The 16,329-nt window shown below is 41.5% G+C and overlaps 1 protein-coding gene across 1 annotated transcript in view; it reads right to left on the bottom strand.

Annotated features, from left to right (window-relative positions):
* The window catches only part of Axs (Abnormal X segregation), a 145,977-nt gene extending 133,795 nt beyond the window's left edge, over nt 1-12,182 (bottom strand). The window contains exon 1 of the mRNA XM_070098058.1: nt 12,045-12,182. The gene's annotated coding sequence lies outside the window, so the exon portion shown is untranslated. The remainder of the gene's footprint in view (nt 1-12,044) is intronic.
* Nucleotides 12,183-16,329: the final 4,147 nt, after the last annotated feature.

The raw sequence follows: 16,329 nt of genomic DNA, 5'->3' as shown, positions 1-16,329 counted from the left end.
GACGTAGGCCACTAGGAGAGGTAAGAACTCAGATGTTGAGAGGTCAGGTCCCTCTCAAATCCAGCCCCTCTCACTCTACTGTGTGAGCGAAGGCTTGCAATAGACTGCTGGCACATTTGCATGTGTGTCAACACAACTGTCATTGACACACAAATTTTAATGTTTGTCTGTCGGTTGCTACCTTTGAAGTATCCCAGTACAGACTGCAATCCCAACTCGCGCTTCACTGGTGAGGGCACAGTTGAGAGGGACATCTCCATCTGAGACCTCGTCACTAACGTTGGCGCCTCCCATCCTGTTCACTTCTTCCCATGTGTTCATGCTGTGAACAATAACTGCTCAGGCTTGAAGACCGACTTCCACCTCACTTGGAGTGATGAACTGATTACATCGTCTTCAAGTATCTTCTTGCTTCTCTGTACTTATTGGTAATAACAGGCGAAACGTTTCACAATGAGATACACAACTTTATTTATATGTGTCTTACTAACACAATGTTTATCTGCGACTGTGTTAATCTGTCGAGCACTGCAACACAGAAAGTATGTGGCTGCAGACCTGCAATCAACTAGAAGCAGCTTTCCATTGGAAGGGGCTGGTGGGACACTCGGCACATCGAGGACGTCTCACCTGTGGCTTTGCTATATAAGCTAACTTCTTCCATATTAAGGTTCAATGCTTTTTCTTCTGAACTGAGGAACTGACCGCCTCCAAGCGCAAGAGTGATGGACTGTTCCCGTCGTCTTCAATAGCTCTGTAACCTCTGTTGCTGGCTTTTACTGTGTGGGCGAAAGCGTTCACAACTGGGCTACTTACAACATTGCATATGTGTCTTGCCTGGCACAACCTGTCGACATTTTATGCCATTTAATGTTGTCTGTCGAACGCTGCAGCTTACGAAGGTATGTATTACGAATGCAATCAACTTCGGCAACTCGGGGCTATTTGAGAGGACCTCTCAACATCGAGTTCTTGTCTTCACCTGCTTGTGGCCTTAACAAAACTTCCGTCGCAGCTCACTTCTTCCGTATTATTTCATGCTGGAGACAATGCTGTCCAGGACGACCGCCTCAAGTTATACCATTTTAATTTTCTGTACTTGACTGAAGAAGCCTACTGTGTAGGCGAAACGTTTCATAATAAAGATACCTAACTGTTGCATATGTGTCTTACCTAACAACCTGTCGGTATTTTATACCATTTTAATGTTCATTCTGTCAGACACTGCAACACAAGGGTATCTTGGTACAGACCTGCAATCAACTTCGACTACTTCCACTAGTGAGAGGGGCTGGATTTGAGAGGGACCTGACCTTTCAACATCTGAGTTCTTACCTCTCCTAGTGGCCTACGTCTCACCTCTTGGCGCTATATAAAAGCTCCATCCTGTCACTTCTTCTCCATATTGTTTCACACTATGGAACAATGCTCTTCTCCAGACTGAGGGACTGACCACCTCAAAACTTTAAGGGTGATGGACTGATTACATCGTCTTCAAGTATCTTCTGCTTCTATCAACTTTTCTGTACTTGACTGAAGAAGCCTACTGTGTAGGCGAAACGTTTCATAATAAAGATACCTAACTGTTGCATATGTGTCTTACCTAACAACCTGTCGGTATTTTATACCATTTTAATGTTCAAATGTTTGTTAGTGGGATGAATTGTGAAGGACCTGCCTAGTATGGGCCAACAGGCCTGCTGCAGTGTTCCTCCTTTCTTATGTTCTTATGTTCTTATGTTCTACGTTTGAATCAATTATCCTACCTATCTTCGTGTCATCGGCGAATTTGCTCATATCACTAGTATAATTCCTTCATCAAGATCATTGATATATATTATAAACAACAACGGGCCCAAGACTAATCCCTGTGGAACGCCACTTGTTACTGATCCCCACTCGGATTTAACCCCATTTATGGACACTCTTTGCTTCCTGTCTGTGAGCCATGATTCGATCCACGAGAGCACCTTTCCCCCAATGCCATGAGCTGCTACTTTCTTCAACAGTCTTTGGTGCGGAACTCTATCAAATGCCTTACTAAAATCTAAGTAAATAATATCAAATTCTTTATCGTGGTCATTATCGTGGTCAACAGCCTCAAAAGCTTTACTGAAGAAAGTTAATAAATTAGTTAGACAAGACCGGCCTCTTGTGAATCCATGCTGAGTATCATTAATCAAGCTATGCTTATCGAGATGGCTTCTTATAATCTGAGCTATAATTGACTCTAGTAATTTGCCTACAATTGAGGTCAGGCTTATTGGGCGGTAATTTGACGGTAACGACTTGTCCCCTGTTTTAAAAATAGGAATTATTTATAGTGCTGGTAATAGTAGCCACTCTCAGACTACATTTATAGTGCTGGTAATAGTAGCCACTCTCAGACTACATTTGTAGTACTGGTAGTAGTAGCCATTCTCAGACTACATTTGTAGTACTGGTAATAGTAGCCACTCTCAGACTACATTTGTAGTACTGGTAGTAGTAGCCACTCTCAGACTACATTTGTAGTACTGGTAGTAGTAGCCACTCTCAGACTACATTTGTAGTACTGGTAGTAGTAGCCACTCTCAGATTACATTTGATAAATTAGACACATGTGCCACTCTTGGGTATCTTTATTGAGGAAACCTTTCGCCACACAGTGGCTTCATCAGTCCATACAAAGGAGAATCTTGAAGAACAGGAGGAGAATGAGGTAATCAGTCCCTCAACCTTGAGTCGATGTGGTCAGTCCATCAATCTTCAATAGAATACGGCATACGTGCTGAGAAGGAGCTTATAAACCGTTGGCAGGAGAGGTGCAGAAGTCATAGGTCGTGTAACATTTGTTCAATGTTGAAGTAGGTCGTGCCCAAGAATTAGGCAAGCGAAGAATTCCCAAGTATTAAGATCCCAAGAAGTTGCAGTGTCTGACAGGTTTGTAGATGAATGGTTCAGAGAACCGACATGTTGATAAATTAGACACATGTGCCACTCTTGGGTATCCAGTACTACAAATGTAGTCTGAGAGTGCCAAGAGTGGCACATGTGTCTAATTTATCAACATGTCGGTTCTCTGAACCATTCATCTACAAACCTGTCAGACACTGCAACTTCTTGGGATCTTAATACTTGGGAATTCTTCGCTTGCCTAATTCTTGGGCACGACCTACTTCAACATTGAACAAATGTTACACGACCTATGACTTCTGCACCTCTCCTGCCAACGGTTTATAAGCTCCTTCTCAGCACGTATGCCGTATTCTATTGAAGATTGATGGACTGACCACATCGACTCAAGGTTGAGGGACTGATTACCTCATTCTCCTCCTGTTCTTCAAGATTCTCCTTTGTATGGACTGATGAAGCCACTGTGTGGCGAAACGTTTCCTCAATAAAGATACCCAAGAGTGGCACATGTGTCTAATTTATCAACATGTCGGTTCTCTGAACCATTCATCTACAGACTACATTTGTAGTACCGGTAGTAGTAGCCACTCTCAGACTACATTTGTAGTACCGGTAGTAGTAGCCACTCTCAGACTACACTTGTAGTACCAGTAGCAGTAGCCACTCTCAGACTACATTTGTAGTACTGGTAGTAGTAGCCACTCTCAGACTACATTTGTAGTACTGGTAGTAGTAGCCACTCTCAGACTACATTTGTAGTACCGGTAGTAGTAGCCACTCTCAGACTACATTTGTAGTACTGGTAGTAGTAGCCACTCTCAGACTACATTTGTAGTACTGGTAGTAGTAGCCACTCTCAGACTACATTTGTAGTAGTGGTAGTAGTAGCCACTCAGACTACATTTGTAGTACCGGTAGTAGTAGCCACTCTCAGACTACATTTGTAGTACTGGTAGTAGTAGCCACTCTCAGATTACATTTGTAGTACTGGTAGTAGTAGCCACTCTCAGACTACATTTGTAGTACTGGTAGTAGTAGCCACTCTCAGACTACATTTGTAGTACTGGTAGTAGTAGCCACTCTCAGACTACATTTGAAGTACCGGTAGTAGTAGCCATTCTCAGACTACATTTGTAGTACTGGTAGTAGTAGCCACTCTCAGACTACATTTGTAGTACTGGTAGTAGTAGCCACTCTCAGATTACATTTGTAGTACTGGTAGTAGTAGCCACTCTCAGACTACATTTGTAGTACTGGTAGTAGTAGCCACTCTCAGACTACATTTGTAGTACTGGTAGTAGTAGCCACTCTCAGACTACATTTGTAGTACCGGTAGTAGTAGCCATTCTCAGACTACATTTGTAGTACTGGTAGTAGTAGCCACTCTCAGACTACATTTGTAGTACTGGTAGTAGTAGCCACTCTCAGACTACATTTGTAGTACTGGTAGTAGTAGCCACTCTCAGACTACATTTGTAGTACTGGTAGTAGTAGCCACTCTCAGACTACATTTGTAGTACCGGTAGTAGTAGCCACTCTCAGACTACATTTGTAGTACCGGTAGTAGTAGCCACTCTCAGACTACATTTGTAGTACTGGTAGTAGTAGCCACTCTCAGACTACATTTGTAGCACTGGTAGTAGTAGCCACTCAGACTACATTTGTAGTACTGGTAGTAGTAGCCACTCTCAGACTACATTTGTAGTACCGGTAGTAGTAGCCACTCTCAGACTACATTTGTAGTACTGGTAGTAGTAGCCACTCTCAGACTACATTTGTAGTACTGGTAATAGTAGCCACTCTCAGACTACATTTGTAGTACCGGTAGTAGTAGCCACTCTCAGACTACATTTGTAGTACTGGTAGTAGTAGCCACTCTCAGACTACATTTGTAGTACCGGTAGTAGTAGCCACTCAGACTACATTTGTAGTACCGGTAGTAGTAGCCACTCTCAGACTACATTTGTAGTACTGGTAGTAGTAGCCACTCTCAGACTACATTTGTAGTAGTGGTAGTAGTAGCCACTCAGACTACATTTGTAGTACCGGTAGTAGTAGCCACTCTCAGACTACATTTGTAGTACTGGTAGTAGTAGCCACTCTCAGACTACATTTGTAGTACTGGTAGTAGTAGCCACTCTCAGACTACATTTGTAGTACTGGTAGTAGTAGCCACTCAGACTACATTTGTAGTACTGGTAGTAGTAGCCACTCTCAGACTACATTTGTAGTACTGGTAGTAGTAGCCACTCTCAGACTACATTTGTAGTACTGGTAGTAGTAGCCACTCAGACTACATTTGTAGTACTGGTAGTAGTAGCCACTCTCAGACTACATTTGTAGTACTGGTAGTAGTAGCCACTCTCAGACTACATTTGTAGTACTGGTAGTAGTAGCCACTCTCAGACTACATTTGTAGTACCGGTAGTAGTAGCCATTCTCAGACTACATTTGTAGTACTGGTAGTAGTAGCCACTCAGACTACATTTGTAGTACCGGTAGTAGTAGCCACTCTCAGACTACATTTGTAGTACCGGTAGTAGTAGTCACTCTCAGACTACATTTGTAGTACCGGTAGTAGTAGCCACTCTCAGACTACATTTGTAGTACTGGTAGTAGTAGCCACTCTCAGACTACATTTGTAGTACCGGTAGTAGTAGCCACTCTCAGACTACATTTGTAGTACCGGTAGTAGTAGCCACTCTCAGACTACATTTGTAGTACCGGTAGTAGTAGCCACTCTCAGACTACACTTGTAGTACCAGTTGCAGTAGCCACTCTCAGACTACACTTGTAGTACCAGTAGCAGTAGCCACTCTCAGACTACATTTAAGAAAAGAGTTAGACATATTATTCGCCACTTTCCTGTTTGACAGACCTATATATCCAACAAGGGATGCGTCAGCCTGATGGGTGACTACGATCTGTTTTGCACGTCATCAGTGGTCGTTACTGCCCTGTTTCCTGACAAACATTTATTTATTTATTTATTTATTTATTTAGTAATTTAAGCATACAAACAGAGGTACAAAAAATACAGGTAAGAGCAGCATGCCAAAGCCACTTATATGCATAGCATTACGGGCTGGCTTAAAATTAACTTAAGATTAACTAAGCAATGATGAAATCAGTGATAATACATTATTGTAAACAGATAACTATAAAGCACAAATGAGTATTACAAAGACAGGTCATATGGTTGCTTGCATTACTGTACATTCAGTCGAATGGAGTATTCTGTTAGGTAGTGTATTTAAAAAAATAATAAAGTTAGATTGGGTCCTAGGTTTAACATTTGTGTGATATAATTGTGAGTAACATATAGGATATACAATTTATAAGGTTCAGTTATTCAGTATTTATTTGGTTTTGAGTGAGTAAGTGATCTTTGAGAAGAGACTTGAATTTATAAACAGGTAGTGTTTCTTTTATATTTACAGGTAATGAATTCCAGATTTTAGGGCCTTTTATGTGCATTGAGTTTTTGCAGTCGTTGATACTGTGGGTCGCAACTTAACAAAGACTTGTTGTATGAAGCAACACTCCCCAGAGCTGCCGACCCTGTATGGAAAAGCTCAATGACCACTCGTAGTTTCCTTGTGTTGTGATGTGAATAAAGTGCATCAAGTCATCCTTGTTGGTAAGCTTCCAGTGTACTTTGAATGACCATTTTTCGCATATTTATGCAGATATAACATAGTGGCGGGGAAGGTTGTGCTTTCAGTCCTCCTGGAGTTGATTCTAGAGGAATTTGATTGGGTAGAAGATAAACAGCTGAGCCTTACTGCAGGACACTTATTTATCAATGTCTCAGCATAATCCAGAGTGTGGACGCTCACCCGAGATGTCAGCTGCAGTCTGACGCAGTCTCCCTGCTTCAGACAGACTACACTAGTTTATAGCAGTCTCTCTGTTGTAGTCTACTCCAGTCTCCCTGTTGCAGACTACACCAGTCCAACATACAGGCAGCCTCCCTGTTGCAGACAGACTACACCAGTTTGTCTGCTGGAGCCTTCGGAAGATTGTGCAGATATGACTAGCTTCAAGGTCGCTTGATTCAAAGAATTGCTGCTACCCTCCTCTTCCTCGGCTCAAACCTGATTACCTATATTGTCTCGGAAGCTATATAACCCCATCGAGTCTAGCGCTTCTGCATTCCATAATAATAATAATAATAATAATAATAATAATAATAATAATAATAATAATAATAATAATAATAATAGTAATAATAATAATAATGTGGTAGACGTAGTAGTAGTAGTAGCACTAGTGTAGAAGTACAGGGAGTAGATTCGTAGAGTGTGAGTGTTAGGTAATCCAGACATTAAAAACACACCAGGTGTTCCAAAGATCAACGAACACACAGTAGTAATGTTTGCTATTGGTATGCCGGTGGCGGCACGTTCCTGCCTCACCTGTTACTAATGAAGGAAGCTGCCCAGGATACCCCTTGTAGTTCAGGGGTCACAGCGTTCCGCTTATAACCAGAGAAACCTGGGTTCGATTACCGTGCTGGGTGAGACCTATGGAGAACTTCCCTTACACCTGCTACCATTGTTCACCTAGTAGTATGTAGGTACCTGGGTGTTAGTTGACTACTGTGGGTAGAATCCTGGGGAACGACCCCAGTAAGAATAATAATCCACACTAGCTATTTTGGGATGTATTGGGCTAATAACCAATATTATGTTAGGAGCTCTTTGTCTGTATGTTGGGATGTCTCGTGCTTGTATGTTGGGATGTCTCGTGCTTGTATGTTGGGATGTCTCGTGCTTGTATGTTGGGATGTCTCGTGCTTGTATGTTGGGATGTCTCGTGCTTGTATGTTGGGATGTCTCGTGCTTGTATGTTGGGATGTCTCGTGCTTGTATGTTGGGATGTCTCGTGCTTGTATGTTGGGATGTCTCGTGCTTGTATGTTGGGATGTCTCGTGCTTGTATGTTGGGATGTCTCGTGCTTGTATGTTGAGATGTCTCGTGCTTGTGTGTTGGGATGTCTCGTGCTTGTATGTTGGGATGTCTCGTGCTTGTATGTTGGGATGTCTCGTGCTTGTATGTTGGGATGTCTCGTGCTTGTATGTTGGGATGTCTCGTGCTTGTATGTTGGGATGTCTCGTGCTTGTATGTTGGGATGTCTCGTGCTTGTATGTTGGGATGTCTCGTGCTTGTATGTTGGGATGTCTCGTGCTTGTATGTTGGGATGTCTCGTGCTTGTATGTTGGGATGTCTCGTGCTTGTATGTTGAGATGTCTCGTGCTTGTGTGTTGGGATGTCTCGTGCTTGTATGTTGGGATGTCTCGTGCTTGTATGTTGGGATGTCTCGTGCTTATGTGTTGGGATGTCTCGTGCTTGTATGTTGGGATATCTCGTGCCTGTGTGTTGGGGTATCGTGCCTGTATGTCGGGGTATCTCGTGCCTATATGTTGGGGTTTCGTACCTGTGTGTCGGGGTGTCTCGTGCCTATATGTTGGGGTATCTCGTGCCTGTGTGTTGGGGTATCTCGTGCCTATATGTTGGGGTATCTCGTGCCTGTGTGTTGGGGTATCTCGTGTTTGTATGTACTCACAATGTCAACGATATACCTGATATCAGGAAGCTGTTGACCTCAAGAATCTGTGTCACAACCGCCAGAAGAAATAAAAGAAAGATAAAGAACTGTTAATTAACTTAACAAATCTGTTGAAACAGGGAAGGATAGTGAGGTATTTTTAAGAAAAATAAATTGTTACACGGGTCGTAGTGGGACCTGTTCAGCTTATCTTCTAATCCCGGGGTTTCAAAGTGGTTCTGTGAGAGCTTCTTGGGGTTCCATTGGAGATTTTGTAAGACTTGGAGGGAGAGAGATGGAGAGGTTGAAATTAAATTATTATTTAGTTTCTTTTAATTTTTAATAAGTGACTGACATTGCAGAAATACGTGAGCTGAGAGTAATGAAATATATTTACGATACTGTTAATGAGAATAATGAAACATTCAGAGATCTTATAATACTGTTTTGATTGATATGGCAACTCTTTATTGAGATTTAATGTGCTGCCACCTCCATAGTAACACCAAGAATTATGTTAGAATAAGTGTGTAAGTGTCAGAATAAGTGTGCAAGCATTTTAATAAGTGTGAAAGTGTTAGAAAAAGTGTGCAAGTGTTACAATAAGTGTACTAGTGTTGGTTTGAGTGTGCAGTTGTTAATGGAAAAGTCGTGTTACAAACAGCGTCAGCCTAATGCTCACTGAGTGCAGAATTATATAACTAAAAACGAACTTGGCTATTCTGATAACATCTAACTGACAGGTATTTATTTTACTGATAGGCTGGTAAATTGGGTTTAATGCCTATATGCTATATGATGGTGTAGTAGATAGGCGTGTCATCTGTTCACCACCAGGCCAGATACTTTTAATACCTTAAATAGACATCAAAGTAAACTCTCCGTGTATAAACACCGAGACATATACTTCGCTGTGAGTATTGCATGTGGATGTATTCAGGGACGGATCTATGAAACTAATAAAGCTTTAAGCTTCAGGGACCCTGATCCCGGAGTGGCTCCAGAAGCCACTTTGATCCACATTGCTTAAAAATCTTGCGTATGAGGGGTTGTGAAGGGGATCCCCTAACAGTTCAAGCTTCAGGGCCCCAAAAATGTAGGTCCGCCACTGAATGTATTGACAAAAATAAATTGGTCTCATACTTCAATAGTTATATGGCTGACGCTTTCTCTAATACTAGTAGTATTGTATTCACGACAGCATTAAATTCGTATACTTCCTCTTGAAAACCTCTTAATTTTAATACATATAAGCAATTCTAAAGTAAAGTTCTGCTTGAAAAATCATGTAACATATCCTTACGAACGTGGCGGCCGCCAGCCTAGAACTGGTCGCCTCCCGGCTGCTCACACGTTTATATATGGAATGCCAAAGAAATTAACAGGCTTGGCACTGCTCCAGGGGCTCTCCTTGCTTCATCATATCTATTATAATGAAAGTATAGCTCAGTCCTCGAGCCCTTGGCTCACAATAGAAAGGACCTGGGTTCTATTACCGGCATGGGCGAGACATTCAGGCAATTCTTACACCTGTTGTGTCTGATCAGAACCACTAATGAGTGTTACTCAACTGCTGTGGATCGTATTGTGGGGAGAATATGTATAACTTAAATAGGCTTGGGTTTGAAATGAAGATTTCCATCTGACCAGTAACCCGAGAGGGTCAGTAACTCAGGGTAACCCCAGCAATGTGGCTTAATTGTAGTGGAGTCCTTCATGTCTTGTTTCCTGGAGGTGGCTCAGAACAGCCTACTAGGTCATAGGTATCTATTTACTGCTAAGTGAAGAGTACCAGGTGCAAAGAGACTATTTGTTTCCCCTCGCTTAGGGATTGAACCCAAGGTCTTTCGATTTTAAGCAGACGCTCAACCTTTAAGACAGTTAATTTAGCCGTGTCAAGAAAGAAGGTTGTTAGAACGGACAAGGTATATACCACCACAAAACTTCTCTGGCAGTCTGCTGTGGCACCAGACTCAGGATATAGTCTTTGTAAACGGTTGTAATTTCTAATTTAAACACGACAAAACCACTGTAGTTTCTCTTGAAAAATGAAACTCATCCAGCCTGGCGACAACCCACTGTAGTTCCTCTTGGGTGATAAATTTCATGCAGTCTGACAGTCTACTGTATGTACAAGGAAACAATATAGCAACAAGAATTTCCTCTTATAAATGTTTAACCGAGATAAAAAAAATCAATGCTGGGATAGTCAGTAACAACAGGAAATATATATTTTTTTAAAACTGAATTGCAGTAGTGAATAGCTTATTACAGGCTGAAAGACGCTTAGTGTGTGAATTATTGCCTCGTGAATGTGAGTATATATTTGGCAGCCTGTTAAGATAGATAAGATAAGATTTCGTTCGGATTTTTAACCCCGGGGGGTTAGCCACCCAGGATAACCCAAGAAAGTCAGTGCGTCATCGAGGACTGTCTAACTTATTTCCATTGGGGTCCTTAATCTTGTCCCCCAGGATGCGACCCACACCAGTCGACTAACACCCAGGTACCTATTTGCTGCTAGGTGAACAGGACAACAGGTGTAAGGAAACGTGTCGAAATGTTTCCACCCGCCGGGAATCGAACCCGGGCCCTCCGTGTGTGAAGCGGGAGCTTTAGCCACATAGGCTTATCTGGATAATAAGTAAATTATTAGTTTTAGGTGAGTTTGATAAAATATAAAAAGTTGTAAGATATACGTGCTTTGACGCATGCCTCCGTATTACCCCTTCCAAAAATATTTCATTTAACTCCAGCACTTACTCTTACGTTATAGTAAAGCACCAGTGTGGGGAAAAAAATAGGTTATGAGGCAAGCTTTAATTGAGATAACGTTTCGCTCTGTGTAAACTTTACCAAGCATGATAAATTTCTACACATAGCTAACTATTACTTCAATAAAAGCTTCACATGCAGCCTGCGTCTTTTTCACCGCTATTGCGACAGTACACCAGCTGGAGCCAGACAATATGGTAATGATCCACTCTTGTATTCCTTCCCGTACTATACATTCAATATATATTATGCTTGGATATATAGTTTTTATTATAACTGTAAGCTTTGTACCGACATATGCGCGCGACACTTCACAAACAAAATTAAAAAAGTGCCCCCGAAAATTATCTCGAAATCTATTAAATGCACACCTACATCTTGTGTCTACTGGCCAGCTACAACATTACGTAAGGCATCTTTCTAGGTTAAGTCAAGAGGACATAACTTACACTTCTAAGCCCCACAACAATGTTAGTGCACTAAAAGCTCGCAGTGATGTAAGCTTCAAGAATTCTCCTGATTGTTTTACCAAGATGTGGGAGGAGTTTTCCACACAAGTTTCTGCAAGGTTTGCATCCACTCGGGTCAGTTCAGCTTGGGAATGTTGTAAGTCAAGAACCTATCTTCTAAGATGCCACGCACTGCAGTTCCCTACCGTTACTAGGTGATATTTCACTGTAGGAGATGACTAAGTGGCACTCGTGAGCATCAAGTAATATTCCAAGAGGGCTACCACGGCGACCAGGACCTTGTGGTTGCCTACGTCTCACAGGAACCACTGGCCAACTTGTGAACCTCACAGACGTATCACTGATGCCACTTACACTGTGTGAACCTGCCCTCTCTCTCCTGCTCCCCTCACTGTGAGAGGTTCAAGGTGATAGCCGGCAAACCTCCGACCGGGAGCCTGAAATAGAACTACATTTGCCTTTACGAGAAACCTGTTACCAGCATCCAAGCAGGTGCCTCACGTTTTCTTTATTTCTCATAACAGTTATAGAAAGTGAATAATCTTTCATGATCAACTATGGTAAAAAACAATATGATTATATTTTTGGATAAATAGTTCAATCATGTTTAGCTTAAATTATCAGCATCCGAACAGGTGCCACGTTTTCTATGTTTCTTCTCGCTGTTATATAAAACTGACAGTATTTAATGACTTACTTTTGTAAATACGTTTAGGATTATATTTTGGATGAATAATTAGTAAGTTTATTCAGGTACAGGTACACATAAATAAAGTTACATAAATGATCATACATAGCAGCATATGTGAATGAGAGGTAATCAGGTTTTATATAAGGAAGGGAAGGGAAGGGCATTTCCAGTTCCTTGGACCAAGAACCCTTATCCTCCTGAAAATATAACTAGTTATTGATCATTTTATTTAGCTTAAATTTACAAATATTTTTACAAATTAAAAGATATATAATTTTCTATAATATTTACATTAAACATTAGTGTTAATATTTCATTTAACAATGTAAATAAGACACATAAGACATTTGACATACATTGTATAGCAGCGAAGAGGCGGGGTCAGGAGCTGTGATTCGACCCCTGCAGTCACAAATAAGGGAGTACATCTAGAGATGTATTTCTGTCAGCTGAGAGTTTAATCCCCATTTTAGAGATTAAATAAAGTATTACTATCTGATGGTGAATATGGCACATGCAACCCTAATGATCATAGTGTAGTCGATAGGCTTCAAACCACATTAACCATTTGACAGATAACATTAGTCCTACATAAACATGAAAATATATTGTTTTATTAATATATACAGTAGTGACAAGTAGTGATGACTTAACCTAGGATAACCCGACAAATCAAAATATTACCACTTTGTTATGGTTGTAGTTATGGTTCAACATTGTGTTTGCCATCCTGACGTTGGACTTTTTTATGATCTGAGGGAAGATAACATCTCTTAGCCTGTAAATTCAAGGGTATAAATAAAATCCCACAGTGTCTGCTATCATTTTTATAATGTATAGTAGTTTTCAGTTTACAGGTACAACACTGATATTATTGTACACATTTATTTCTATATATGACCCATAGCTTACATTTAGGTTGTAGTTGATAGAGATAAAAGCAATAATGGAAACTTACAGTGTGGCGTCTGTACATCAGGCTTTTTCATGTCTAACAAAGAAAGTTTATTCGGGTATAGGTACACATAAATACTTATATAAATTATCATACATAGCAGCATATGTGTAGATTATCTAAGATAACTCCAAAAACAAAGTCAGTGAGTGACTTATGTGTGAGCTAGCGCACTCAGCTCACACACTGAGGTCCGGAGTTCGAATCTTCGGTAAGGCTGGAAAACATTAGGACGTATTTCCATAAGACACCTGTTGTCCCTGTTCACCCATCAGTATAAAATTGGTATCTGGGTGTTAGTTGACTGGTGTGGGTCGCATCCTGGGACATTATTATTATAATCAAAAAGGAGCGCTAAACCAGCATCCTGGGACAAAACTGACCTAATTTGCGGGAAATGCTCAGCATGACAAGGGGCTTTCTGTATAGTGGTATGTCACTGATGTCAGCTATGGTCTGTATACCTTGTACATGTACTTGTAGTAAATAAAAATATTATTATTATTATTATTATTATTATTATTATTATTATTATTATTATTATTAAAAGTTAAAACAGCTAAGTAACTCAACTATACACAAATAACCAGCACATGTTTTTATCTAGGCTGGAATATTGCTGCACACTAACATCACCTTTCAAGGCAGGTGAAATTGCTGACCTAGAAAATGTACAGAGAACTTTCACGGCGCACATAACGGAGATAAAACACCTCAATTACTGGGAGCGCTTGAGGTTCCTAAACCTGTATTCCCTGGAACGCAGGAGGGAGAGATACATGATTATATACACCTGGAAAATCCTAGAGGGACTAGTACCGAACTTGCACACGAAAATCACTCACTACGAAAGCAAAAGACTTGGCAGACGATGCAACATCCCCCCAATGAAAAGCAGGGGTGTCACTAGCACGTTAAGAGACAATACAATAAGTGTCAGGGGCCCAAGACTGTTCAACTGCCTCCCAGCATACATAAGGGGGATTACCAATAGACCCCTGGCTGTCTTCAAGCTGGCACTGGACAAGCACCTAAAGTCAGTACCTGACCAACCGGGCTGTGGTTCGTACGTCAGTTTGCGTGCGGCCAGCAGTAACAGCCTGGTTGATCAGATCCTGATCCACCATGAGGCCTGGTCTCAGACCGGGCCGCGGGGGCGTTGACCCCCGAAACCCTCTCCAGGTAAACTTCCACTGGTTAAACCATCCTCTGTTTAACTAGCTCGCTAGTTAAACCATCAGCTGTGTAACTAGCTCACTAGTTAAACCATCCTCTGTTCACCCATCAGTTGTCCCTGTTCACCCATCAGTTGTCCCTGTTCACCCATCAGTTGTCCCTGTTAAGATAAGATAAGATAAGATTTTGTTCAGATTTTTAACCCCGGAGGGTTAGCCACCCAGGATAACCCAAGAAAGTCAGTGCGTCATCGAGGACTGTCTAACTTATTTCCATTGGGGTCCTTAATCTTGTCCCCGAGGATGCGACCCACACCAGTCGACTAACACCCAGGTACCTATTTGCTGCTAGGTCAACAGGACAATAGGTGTAAGGAAACGTGTCGGAATTTCCACCCGCCGGGAATCGAACCCGGGCCTTCCGTGTGTGAAGCGGGAGCTTTAGCCACCAGACCACCGGGTCACCCATCAGTTGTCCCTGTTCACCCATCGGTTGTTCCTGTTCACCCAACAGTTGTCCCTGTTCACCCATCAGTTGTCCCTGTTCACCCATCGGTTGTTCCTGTTCACCCATCAGTTGTCCCTGTTCACCCATCAGTTGTCCCTGTTCACCCATCGGTTGTTCCTGTTCACCCATCAGTTGTCCCTGTTCACCCATCAGTTGTCCCTGTTCACCCATCAGTTGTCCCTGTTCACCCATCGGTTGTTCCTGTTCACCCATCAGTTGTCCCTGTTCACCCATCAGTTGTCCCTGTTCACCCATCAATTGTCCCTGTTCACCCATCAGTTGTCCCTGTTCACCCATCGGTTCCTGTTCATCCATCAGTTGTCCCTGTTCACCCATCAGTTGTCCCTGTTCACCCATCAATTGTCCCTGTTCACCCATCAGTTGTCCCTGTTCACCCATCGGTTGTTCCTGTTCACCCATCAGTTGTCCCTGTTCACCCATCAATTGTCCCTGTTCACCCATCAGTTTAAAATAGGTACCTGGATGTTAGTCGACTGGTGTGGGTCGTATACTGGGACAGGACTGACCTAATTTGTGGGAAATGCTCAGCATAACAAGCGACTTTCTATATAATAGTACGTCATTGATGTCAGCTATGGTCTGTATACCTTGTGCATGTACTTGTAGTAAATAAAGATATTATTATTATTATTTAACTAGCTCACTAGTTAAACAAAGGATGGTTACATGTACTATGGTGTTTTAGGAATGTGATTTGTTGATAGGTATCGTCCTAGTTTGTAAAAGTCGCCATAGAGAGTTATTTAAAAGAGTGGTACATGTTTAAGACACATCCTTAGCTTGTTTGTGACGTATTAATATTGTGAGATTTTATGTTGACTTGTGAGACGGCTAGGCCGTGTTTCTTCGTTATTCTTGACTTCTACTTCCACATTTATCTAAATTTCCACTGTTGTTAAATATTACTACCGTGGATAATTTAAATGACAGATGTTATTTGAAAGTGAATAATTTGTTTTTTTAATTTAGGTTGTTGTTATTGATCCGATCGAAGTAAAATGATGAGGTAGTCAAAAGTTCACACATACGAACTAATGTTTACAACCTTTGCTGAGGAGGACGTGTGTTCATCTCCCTCACTCAGGTTCCTGCAAGTTTCTCTCACTCAGTCTCCATTACGTCTCCCTCACTCAGGTTCCTTCACATCTCCAGGTAGCTGCTGCCATCACTATAACGCTCTGACCACTTTGTTACAAGCTTCAATCAAACAGTCGCCTATAAATCAAAAGGTGAATATGTTGTTTAACTATTGGATTATCATAGGTTATTTATGTACATATACATTATGG

Source organism: Cherax quadricarinatus, chromosome 61, assembly GCF_038502225.1.
Source record: "Cherax quadricarinatus isolate ZL_2023a chromosome 61, ASM3850222v1, whole genome shotgun sequence".
NCBI classification, from domain to species: Eukaryota; Metazoa; Arthropoda; class Malacostraca; order Decapoda; family Parastacidae; genus Cherax; species Cherax quadricarinatus.
Note: the sequence above shows the minus strand (reverse complement) of the source record. Positions and strands in the feature narration are given on the sequence as shown.